This window comes from Pinus tabuliformis, chromosome 8 (genome assembly GCF_031772625.1).
Source record: "Pinus tabuliformis cultivar Carrire ecotype Pingquan chromosome 8, CPIR1, whole genome shotgun sequence".
NCBI lineage: Eukaryota > Viridiplantae > Streptophyta > Pinopsida > Pinales > Pinaceae > Pinus > Pinus tabuliformis.
This window is the reverse complement of record NC_142294.1, coordinates 1,277,981,640-1,277,995,106: the sequence shown is the minus strand read 5'-3', so window position 1 is coordinate 1,277,995,106 and position 13,467 is coordinate 1,277,981,640.

The following is a 13,467-nucleotide window of genomic DNA, read 5'->3' as shown; positions in this document are numbered from 1 at the left end:
AGATTTGTGCCACTTTTTCAGGCCCGGAGCCTAGGTCACTACCGAGAACTCAATGACACATTAAAAAATGAATTTACACAATAAAAAAATGAAACATTTGCAAAAACATTAATAAGGACTAGAGTGGACCCCTATTAGTCGTGGCAAGAATTTCATCAAACATATCACAAATATGAAATCTACAGGCTTTAACAACGAAGTTAAACATAGGGGTCTCACACTAATCTAAGATTCTCTATGAGGCATTGTTTCCTTATCACATTACCTACATTATCATATATTAGGTCATAGATACATTGTTCATTCATTTACAAGTAAAAACATCATCAGAGCATTACATCACCACTATCATAATACATATTCACAACTATCACAATAACAACAAAAATACCAAGGAACAACAACCATATAATCCACATATGAACCACTATAATACTCCTGAAATTACAAGTAAAAATAACCTCATATTAATGAATGCAATGACCAACTAAGTTTGGGACTACCACAAACCACTTGACCATATATTAGCTGAACCAGATCTTTGTTTCAGCCAATGACCCCTGTGCTATACTCCAAGCATGAATGTGGGACTTAAAACCAAACTCAACCAAGGCCTCCCGAGGCTACACCACCTCTCCCCCCATCAATAGAACTGGGTTTTACCACAATCCATCCTGGATCACTAATCCATAAAACAAGCATGGATGCCACCGAATTTCTCCACCTACACCATGAGGAATCTCCTTGTCTCCTAGTCTCTAGGTTTTACTGCAATGCACACCAGATCACTAAGCCCTAATTAATACTCCACCCTCTAGGATTTATCGTATATCTTTCCATTCGCCTACAAGGATTCCTAGGTCTAATGAAAGGAAACCACCTATAGGCTTTGCCATATATCCCATTGTTAACCGGTCGATGAGTCTTAGGCCCATTGAGGCACACCAAACCTAACTTTACTACAACCCACAGTCTGGTTCAGGGGCCACTACGCTAGTGGCTTTACCACAATCCATAGTCAGGTTCAAGGATCACCAGGCCATGTATTATTTCTTGTGGAGATTTGCCTCACTCAGCCTCGAATCCATCCGATAATCTAGATCAACCAAAATATGAGAACCCCATCACATCATTGCTATCTGGAAATGGCAAGGCTAGGATGAAAACACTGTGTCACATGGGAAAACCCATGCCATGACAGGAAAGAAGCACATGCAATACCATGCATGCCAAATCTAGCAAGGAAATCCCACATGCAAATCGGCACATGCAAAGAATCCTTTGCTTTTCCTTGCTTGCCCCTTCCTTCCTCTTTCTTGCTTTTACTCTCTTTATCCAATGACGAAGTGCTCCAAGAAAAATCTAAGTGACCAAGAGTGAGAGAGAGAGAGAGAGTAATGATAGAGCTCCAAAACTGAACTGGCAAAAGGTTACACTAACCAAGCCCTAAGAAAAAGATTTACCAACTAATCTTCGAAAGCCTTTTTATCAATGAGGCCTCTATTTTCTTCATTTTCCATTATTTTTCTTTAATTTCCTCCTTACTTGCAACATGTGACCTTTCACCTTCCTTTTCTCCTAATTTCCATTATTTTCATAAATAAATGTGCCAAAAAATTCATTTTACCTTCCCAAAGCCTTTTCCATCACCTATGAAAAATTCCTTTACCCATAATAAACGAAATGAACGCTCGCTAGGATGTTTTCCCCACCATTCAGCTTGGAATACTTTTCCCATGACCTTGGTCTTATATTTTTACATGTATTTTCGACCAGGGTTGTTATAGATATTACAAGAGAAAATATAAGAAGAAAATAAGAACCGAGATTTGAGAATGCCTTGAAGGTTTCTTCTTCTTATTTTTTATAATCACACCTTGACCCTTCATCTTCCCAATATTTTTCTACAAACTTCCTGGGAATACCGAGAATCAGATCAAGGGAAAATCATATCTATTCAAGCATGGATAGGATTTATCCCACCGCCAATCCCTTTGCTTCTTTTTTTCCCTAGTTAACTTTTATCCCTCCCCAAGTAATCATGATCTATTAGCTACTCCCTTCCTTCAAATTTAGAGTTTTTATTAATAAAATTAAAAAGTAAATCACATAACAAATTTTAGTACATAATATAAATGCTAGTAACCAACATTACAAGTATAATTACATCACAAATTTTGGGGAAATGAAAAGGGGGTATCATTGGCATGATTTGGTTGGTGACTAGCCTTAAACCGCCTTCGATAGAAGAATTTGGCTTCTACTATCCATCTCATTAGTTTGTGGTCATCTTTAAACCATCATTAGGGAGCACCTTAATTTCATAAAAGACTTTAACTTCTAGATAGATTCAGAGTTGCTACAAGAACTACATCGATCCAAGTTCCATATTTGTTGGTTAGCCTTAAACCACCAATGGTAGACAACCTGAACTTCTCTTACCTCATTTGGTTTGCAGTCTTCCTTTAAATAATATTTCAGAGAGCACATCCACCCATTGATGCCATACACTCTTTCATTTATCTCTCTTGTTGGCTTTACATGCACCCATTAAAATTAAGTGGAGGAATGTTGGAAACATCATCCTTTGGATTTATGTGAATTTGGAACATTCAGTTGAGTTGAAGGTAAAAATCCTCAAGTGAAGGCCAATAGTCATGAGAAGTCCAAGAGACCTCTTGGAAGATAAAAATCGAAAGTTAGTGAAATTGAATTAATGTGTATAATATGAACAATTCTTCTTTCTCTTATTCATCTAATTATGGTCTATTATTTTTTTATGAATTAACACTTAAAAATCACCAAAATGTTATAGAGTGTATCTAAAATCACTAGAAGTTTCAATATTTTTACAGATATATCACCAAACATTTTATAGGTTGCAAATTAAACTAGTAATATTTTCCAAAGTTTCTACACTTTCAGATAAATTCCCATCCTTGCTGGAAATAAATATTGTGGCAGGCCTCAAAACCCCCACTATATTGCGAACAAACTTCGTTGGCCTCTTATCTTATTCCTTTAATCTACACTATAATTAAGAGACTCTTATTTTTATTTGATATTACAATGGATTCTTACCAATAATTGACTCCACATTAGTCTTTATTCTTGCTAATTTTCAATCCTAAAATATATATAATCTTGATGCCTCACCCATCTAATTTCTTTATTATTCAAAAACACTCAAATTGCTAAATTTGTTTATGTTTAGACCTTCAGACCCTTGGGTTGTTATTTCCTCCTTGGTTTGTTTTGGCCACATTTCTAATTTCCACATGCTCATAATTCAAATAACTTCCTAAGACCACTTTCTATTTTACTGTGCCATTACTACTTTCTTTATTTCATGTGACTAGCATTCCCACCAACTTTCCATATTTCACTAATTCCTTTTGTTGTGATGTTTTTTGGACTTGTTGGAGTGTATTATTATTGAGAGTGTATGAAAAGAAACCACTTTAGACTGTGGATGACAAACAACCTTAACAATAAAAATGGTTGTAAAACAATGTGGATCTGTAGCAAATGGTAGAAACAAAACCTGTTAAAGTCTTGATCTATGCAACGTAAATAATTAAACAATAAAATGGAATAGTAAAATAAGCGCAAATAACTCCAATAATCTAATGGAAACTAGACATAAAGAATATGTTCTATTAGATGACACCCGTGAAGTGAACAAATAATGTTACTAGTCCCCCTCTATGGGATGGGTTCTTGGCTATCCTCAATGTCTTCAGCTTTGTAGTGTCTCCCTCTTCTCCACAATGTGTAAACTCAAGAAACAATATGTTTGAGCTCAATGGGAACTTAAAAGAAAAAGGCAAATGATAAGTGACAGTGATAATAATCAAAGTTACAATAGTGAGTGCAACAATGCAAAATGATCAAAATTGAAGAATGGATGTAAAACTATCCAATTTATAACAAAATATTATGTTATTCTCAAGGAATGGAAAACAATAAAATATTATTAACCAAATTCTTGAATTCATTGTTTGGAATATTTTATTGTATTTGGTTGGAGCAAAAAAGTATTTAAACTGGTTAAATACTTTTATTTATCATCTCAAGGAATGTGGTTAAGGAATAGTAAACAAATAATGATTTTTTTTACTATTCCTAGAGGATTTAGTCAAAATTGAGAAGGAATAATAACTAAATAATGAATAATTAATTATTCATAGAGAAAAATAAGATAAATAATGATTTATCTGATTATTTCTCTTGATTGGGTCAAATATGACAAGGAATATTACTTAAATAATGGTTTAATAAATTATTCCTAGAAGATAATTAAATAAATAATGATTTATTTAATTATTTTTCATGGGTTTAGCTAGAAATAACTTAGCAAATGTGGTTTATTAAGTAATTTCTTATAATGAAAGCATTTTTACTATGGTAAAATTGGCCTACATGTTGTACTTCGATCCATATAGTAAGTTATGGTTAGATGATAAATTTTTGTTGATAACAGGTTACCCCCCAATGTACGAGTGTTAGGAGAAAAATGTATGACCGAAGTACGTTGTAAGGACACAATCACTAGACACTGAATGGGAGTCAGAGAGAGAGAGAGACCAATGGAGCTGAATCTAAAGAGGATAGTGACTGAGGGGGTGAGATAAATTAACTGATGTAAGTCTCCTTTTATGTTGTGGTACCTAATCTAAGTGAGGTTGGGGAAGCGTAACTCTACCTACCGGGATAACTCAGTAAAAAAATTAATAACGCACCCAGAAAAATGAAAGTAGGGACTAAAATACATGCTGAATGGTACATGACATGTTGGCATAAATGAGCCAGAAAATAATACAATTTATCCCATATACATAATGTGCGTGGAAAGAGATGAGCCAAGACAGAATACAATAAAATCTGAGTACATGAGACATAATGGCCCTTCCCTCAAAAAATTGGTGTGAGGGAGGGTATAACAATCAAAGAAGCCTTGTTGAACATGAAAGGGATCTGCAAAACTGAATGGATCATCTGAAGGAGACATGCATGCTATGAGCACTGCAAGCGGGAAGAACTGAACCCATCGAATCTATGGAATTACATCTGAGGTTGTAGCATAATATGAAGTAATTTTGGCATGTGGGGGGCTACCTGAAGGGTCACCCCCTCGTGAGGTCTGAAACATCTCACACACACCTGGGAATCATTAGTACAATCTACTGCGTCACTGGACCATCAAATGTATGAATCACAAGCCCCCTAGCAGGAGGAGTTTGTGGAGCGTCATTGTGTTCTAAGTGCTCAAAAAATGGATTCAAGCATCTCGACCCAACTTGGTATGAGATCCTCCAAAGGATGATAATGAGATGTATGGGCCTATGTGTCACCCAGTATATTATGGGTGTAGCATATGTATTGAGAGTGGTAGACTCCAAACACGTTTATTTTTGTATGTCAATACATAATGTGGTTATGCATCTTTTATATGACGATTGTGGTTCGCCATTTTTCTGGTTATGGTTGTCTTCTGTGGTATACATGTGATAAATTCCAATCTAGAATATTGTTTGCAATGGTATCTACGTAGTTATTTTTTCTTCTAGGAACATGACTAAAAGTAATGGTTCCAAATTCACGTATCAACATCTTAACTCATAGATATTTTCTAAATAGGGCTTGGTTATGCACATGATACACACCATTCAATTACATGACAAGCAGCAAGGAACCTACATGAACATGAAGATGAAGGATGCAATGAGCAAGGCAATCAACTAACAAACCAATCACTGCATCATATTTGGCCTAGTTATTAGTGGCAGATCCAATGCACATGCTGTTAGAATGGACTAACGCATGCAAGGGGGTGAAAATGGCCCATGTTGTCAAGCCTGGATTCCTAGAGAAGCAACTCACACCATCGACATAACCGATATACAGTGTCGATGATGGATCCATTTGAAAGGTGAAAAAGACAACAAATGAGATGATGCAACCTACCCAAATGCATGACATAAATAAATACATGCAAATCAATGCGATATGTTATGGGAAAAATTTCTTGAGGTAGAGTTCATTGCTAGGATTAGGAAGAAGTTGGCCTTCAAAATCCTCTAAGAGATATGATCCCTCACCCAATTCCTCAGAAATGATGTAAGGTCCTGACCATAATGATGAGTGAGACAACAACGAAGGATACAATAAACATCGTGATGATAAAGGTCATTGCCGATGAGAAGATAGAAAGTGGCCTAGTATCGAATATGTCATCAATCCTCTGTCTAAGGAAAGTGAGATGCAACATATTTGGAAATGGGCACTAAAAGAGTCCTAAGAAACCAATCGACATAGACATAGTCTTCAAAGGAAGGAGCATGACACATGCTCTTCCTTCTACAACATTCCTGGACATGGTCAGAAAGACAGGCGGCAGAGGACTGGCGAAATGTGGTCAAGTGCTCCGTGCAGGTGTCGGATCGGAGAGGTACCTGAAAATATGAAAGGAACACCTTATAAAGCATCACAAAAGTGGAATGCGAAGCAGAGGCTAGGTCAATGGACCACTTCGCAGCATCTCCAGTGAGCGTTCGCTAGAACAACCGAAGATGAATGGAGTGATCGGTGATGGAATTAGATGAACACCATATATGGAAGGAGCAGATGTGATTAGTGGGGTCCTCTCCAGAATTACCCTCAGACATGGGAATGTCTGAGGGAAGCTTAGTCGGCATAGCTATCCAACCAACATCATGGTGTATGGGGTCGTTAATCAACTGGTTAAAATCCGGGAGACTTAACCTAGCTGTGAAAGGTAGAAAAGGGGTTTCCGGAATGGTTTTTGTAATGGTTCTGCTAGATGTGACTATCGGAGTAGAACTAGAGCCACCACTAGGTTGGTTTCCTACACCTATAGGGGGTCCTAACATGGTGATGGTATGTCATAAAGGAGGCTCATAATCAAATGAGGAATCAGATGATCCAAAAGAAGAGTCGATATGGGAACTCAAGGAATGAATAACTCAAACCCTTCGAGGAGGAGTAATACATCCAAGAGGAAACTAAGGATGAAGACATAAAAGTCTCCGCGAAAAACACCTTAGTTGCGCAATGGTTACAAGACACAAGTGACGTGGAAATGGTGAAGGTAGATAAGCAAAATCTCTATGTCTCTGTTGGGAAGATAAATTAATTAAGTCTTGGCTTAGCAGTGTTAACCAAGTGCCCTTTGCCTAAGGTTTGCTTGTGTGTGAAAATATGTGTGTTTATTAATTAAGCCCAAATCATGTTTGGAAAAGGAAAAAGAAAAATATTGTTGAAATACTCTAAATAAACTAAAATTGAAAACAGAAAATGACTATCTAAACTCCACCCAAACTCTGTTTGCAAACAATGTGCTGGTTGGTGGCGAAATCAACTGAAAACACACTAAAATGGCCAAGAGATCTAAGCATCGGTGTGACTGGGATCAAATGACACTATGCTGCTAGAAAGTGGTGCAACAACAACAAAAAACCAGTGAGGAAAATCGGTGCAAAAGATAGGGTGATGGGTGTGGAAACTAAGGAAAGTAGTGGCACCCTAAGGAAAATGACCAAACAATGTTCAAGAGGGAATTTTGGATGGAAACAACCTATCTTTAAATATCTGAAAAGGAAAGGTACAGATCTGAAATGTACGACTGAAAGCTATGCAGAAAATCAAGCTTCTTACTTAGATGAACTCCTCTTATAAAGATGGAAGCAAACTGGAAGCCCTAGGGGCTAAATTCCACTTCAATGAACAAAATATAGTAGATCAGGGCCTAAAAGGGATAAGACAATGGTCAAACAACCTAGCAGAGTGCTCTCGGAAAAACCCAGAAAAAGATTAGAAAAAATCCCAAAAACCCTAAAATCATAGGTACTGACCTGATTCAGGGAAGATCACAATTTTTGGGCCAGAAATTGCATTTTGGACCTCTGGATCATAGGTTTGGGGCAAAAGTGTGATTTATTCTTCTCGGCTCTTGGGCGGCAAGTCGCGGGAAAATTTGTCGTCTATGGTGCGACTAGTTCCTGTCACCTATGGAAATAACTAGAAAACTTTCGAAAGTTAGAAATTTGGCTGATCTAGTGTTAGAATGCTAGTAAACAACATTAAGAGACTAAAAATAGAAAAATCCTAAAATGAAAACTGAAGGTCACCCAAGTTTCTGATTCAAAATTAAAAACACAATGGAGTCACCATCTGTTGGAGTGTATTCTTATCAAGAGTGTACAAAAAGAAACCACTTTAGACTATGGATGAAAAACAACCTTAGCAGTAAAAATGATTTTAAAATAGTGTGGATCTGTAGAATGTGATAGGAACAAAACTTGCCAAAGTCATGATCTATGCAACAGAAATAGTTAAACAACAAAATGGAATAGTAAAATAAGCACTAATAACTACAATAATCCAATGGAAACCATATATAAAGAATACGTTTTATTAGACGACACCTATGAAGGGAACAAATAATGTTACTAGTCCCCCTATGTGGGATAGGTTCTTGGCTATCCTCAATGTCTTCAACTTCATAGAGTCTCTCTCTTCTCCACAATGTGTAAACCCAAAAAACAATATGTTTGAGCGTAATGGGAACTCAATAGAAAAAGGCAAATGATAAGTGACAGTGATACTAATCAAAGTTACGACAATAAGTGAAAAAATGAAAATGATCAAAAGTGAAGAATGGATGTAAAACTCTCCAAATTATAACAAAATCTTAGGTTATTCTCGAATAATGGAAAATAATAAAATATTACTAACCAAATTCTAGAATTAACCGTTTGGAATATTTTATTATATTTGGTTCGAGGTAAAAAGTATTCAATTTGGTTAAATACTTTTATTTAGAAATAATAAATGATTTATTTATCATTTTAAGGAATGTGATTAAGGAATAATAGAAAAATAATTATTTGTTCAAGTATTCCTAGAGGATTTAGTCAAAATTGACAAGAAATAGTAACTAAATAATGATTAATTAATCATTCCTAGAGAAAAGTACGATAAATAATGATTTATATTATTATTTCTCATCATTGGGTCAAATATGACAAGGAATATTACTTAAACAATGGTTTAATTAATTATTCCTAGAAGATAATTAATTAAAAAATGATTTATTTAATTATTCTTCATGGCTTTAACCAAAAATAACTTTAAAAATGTGTTTTATTAAGTAATTTCTTATAGTGAAAGCATTTTTACTATGGTAAAACTCGCCTACATGTTGTGCTTCGATCCATCTAGTAATTTATGGTTAGATGATCAATTTTTGGTGATAAGAGAACTATTTTACACTAGCTTGCCGAAGACCCTAGGATGCAACTTAACTCTCCTTAAGAGAATGATCCAGTGGCATAGCTTAACATGACTCCACACACAACATTTTATATGTGTTGTTTGTCCTTATGATGATAATAAATCTACATATTTTACCAAATCTCACACACTACTACAATTTTTTACATGAATATGATTTCAATATGATTTCTCTCAACCTCACATGACTACTCAGGTTGATTGAAAAAAATCAATCTACCTAGATAATTACCCACTCAACAAAATTAATAAAATAGAGATCCACACATTTATTTCTCAAAATATCAACAAAATGTTTATAATCTCATATTTCAAAGAATTTCCTTGGGATTAAATACCACAATCAAGAATCTACAATTTGATTGCAAATCAAACAACATTACATCTTAAATTTTCCTTCTACTGTTTATCTCTATGCCTCGTCAAGCAGAACGAAGGAAATATAGACTACTACAATAGATAAATACTCACAAATAATTCAAAATAACACACAATAAACCACAATATTACATATAATAGAGATGTGACTCTCCCATTTGAATTCATTGAAATATCATGTCAAATCCTCTAAAAAACTCATGAAGAATCCTCTAGAATGATATTTAGAACATAATTTTGTTCATAAATTTAGAGTCTACTAAAAACTACTAGAAGATACAAGTAATTCGGAGTAAGTAACACATTCCAGCACTCTCTCTTAATTGTTGCCACTATTACCTCTTGATCTATGTCTCAACCATGCTAACATTGCTTGAGATCAATTCACAAAACCCATTCTACTTCTGCATGTTAGTGTAGGTTGTTCTCATCTCTATGTTATACAACCCTTTTCTCCCTTTTCCTCCAAAATTTAAATTCTAAACACTTTTTCTTCCTCTTTAGCTTTAACATTAATTTGGTCTTCTCCTTCAATATTTCCTCATGTTCTTTTTCTTCGTCATCCAATTATTTGTATGTATCTTCTTGTACCTCAGCTACTACTAATCGAACCTTTCTATCAACCTCCATACAATCAAGAATAATATCTTTATTTTCTTCTATATATTCTTCTATTGTTACAATACTTTCAACGACCTTCGTGGTTGGCTTTATATTTTCTATTCCTTCTACTTTTTTTAGTGATAATGATCTTTTCACAATCACCATACCTGGGATTTTCATGACACTTCAATAAATGTTAAATTAGCTTCATAATCAAATTCAACTTTCACTATGAAGTTTTTCTCACTTGTTTTTGTTACTACAAACCTGGTGGTTTCAATTACATGATTTGCATTTGTATATTCATTTTCTTTGCCATGTTCACAGTCTTGATTTTGTAGAAAATAGCTTTTTTATTATACAAATTATTCAACAAATTTCTCTATAGTGTTTAAGAAAAATGTATTTTCCTTGTCTTGTATATCTTCTTCTGCTTAGGCAAGTTCTTCCATAATGTCTCCAATTATTTCTATGATATCAAAATTTTGACTTCTCCTATTGCAATAATTGTTTCATCAACTACAATGCTATGTGGATTAGCTTGATGTTGATTGGTGTTGCTCCCCCTTTCATTGTATATCATATCTACTATATCCATAGCTTTTTTGGACCCACTTGTTACTACAATCATGGGAAGAATGATTTCATTGAAACCTTGTTTAATGAGAAATAATGCTATTGATTTCATCCAAACCTTGTTGATTTCATCCTTCTTATTCACAATGAATTTTTCCTTTTGATATCATAGCCTCATACGATGGTTGATTTGGGGGTTCCTCAAATCCATACTGCAAGATATCCCATAATACTTATGTTGATTTTCATCTTAATATCCCAAAAATATCAATTTTTACTAACAAATATAGGAGGTAGTGGAAGATGTGAATCATTGAAAATTCATAATGATAAATCCAAAATGATTAACTTAGAAATTTTTTGCTTTCCTTTTTATCCTTTTGGATGATGTCATTCACTTTCCAATAATGACAGAGCAAAGACAAAATAAAATATTTACCATTTTTTCTTATCTGTTATATACTCTCTTACTTTTTCCAAACCTGAATCGCTCTTCTTTTTTAGTGGTTTTATGCTCTAATTAAATAAAACTTTCAAATATATGTCCACAAACAAATTACACCTTTTCACAAACCAAAAAGGACTTGTGATAGATAGAGGAGGAACCTTGGAATGCCACATTGGTTAAGTACGCACAAAAAAATCATAATAGCACACGACAAATGAAACAATAATATATAATACAGTTGCAACTCTCTAATTTAAATTCATTGAATTTCTTGAGTATACAAGATTAAATAGACCCAAAAACATTATGGTGGATCCTCTAGAAACATCTTGGAAAATCCTCTAGAAAGTTCATGAAGAATCCTCTAGAAAGATCAACCTTGCCTTGGATACTCAATATCATCTTCCTACTCTACTTCTATGACAATGTCTAGAGGGCTTACATTAATTTTAGTTACATGTATAAAATTTAACCACTCAAATCTCAAAAATCGAAAATTAGGTGCTTTCTAAAATGGTTTGGACCTTCTAAAGGCCCAATTACAATGCTTGATTTGGACAAAATTGCTCATGTATCAAAATCGATTTGGAAATTTAAATTTCTTAAAGGAAAAGTTTTATCACTCATTTCTCAGCTCCAGGAACTATCAGACAAAGTTTGAAATCTGTTAAAGATGATATCGACAAGCATCAGCTTAAAGGAGTTTATAAAATAGAGTGTTCCTGTGGAAAAAGCTACATTGGTGAAACAGGTCGCTCCCTCCAGACAAGACTCAAAGAACATGGCGCTGATATTAAGAACGGAAGATCTCGTACTTCAGCCCTGGCAGAGCACTCCTTAAAAACTAAACACCATATCTGTCTAGAAAGCGCATCAATTATCGCAAGGGAAGAGCAACACCAAAGACGGAAGATCAGAGAAGCGCTTGAAATTATCAAACATCCTCTTAATCTGAACAGAGATAATGGCGTGGAGATTAGCGGGAGCTGGCTTCCCTTGATCAGGGAAATAAAAATATCGCAAGCACATCCCCTGGCAAAGGCCTGAGCAGGTAAGTTATCCCTCTCCTTTCTTGTCTTCAGTCTTTGTTTTCATTTAGATCTAGGTATAAAACTAATAAAACAAATTAATATTAAAACAAATTAATAAATCAAATTAATAAAGCAAATTATCATTAAAACAAATTAATATTATATATTATAACACATTATTATTATATATATGAAATTAATAAATCAAAATTAATATATATATATATATATAGATAAAGTCTAAAACAAATTAATAAAAACTATATAAAAATTATTTATAATTAATATCAGTGCTATATAAAATTAATATTATAATTATAAAAATTAATAATATTAAAACAAATTAAAATTAAACAAATTAATATTAAACCAAATTAATATTAAAACATATTAATATTATATGTATAGAATTAATAAAACAAAGTAATATCAAAACAATTAATATTGCATAGTGAAACAAATTAATATTAAAACAAATTAATATTATATATAAAATTATAAAACTAATAAAACAAATTAATATTTAATAAAAAAAATTTTAAAAAACAATCTAATATTATAATAAAATTAATATTAGTATTATATAAAATTAATATTAGTTTTAAATTTATAGTAGTATTATATAAAAATTAATATTAATTTATTAGTAGTATTATATAAAATTAATATTAGTATTAACCCTCCCTAGGTATAAAATCAAATTCATTTTAGTATTAAAATCTCCTTGGGTACAAAATTAATTTCATTAGAACAAATTAATATTATATATATTAAAACAAATTAATAGTAAAGCAAAATTAATATTATATAGAATTGATAAAACAAATTAATATATATAAACATTTTAATAACAAATTAATATAAAAATTATTTTAAATTAATTAAAATTATTTGAGCCGACAGTTTATTTTTCTAAAGGTTTTATCACTATTTATTGATCCTTTGTTGCTCTTCTGTAATCATCATTCTCATATCCTGATTATGGATCCCATTTGGGATTTGAAACGTTGGTACAAAGATGTTAAAACTGTGGATTCTCTGGTCAATAATTCAAAAGAAAAGTTTTATGTCGCACATCCTCAACAACAACGTTACCTAGACCTTCACTTGCAAAAT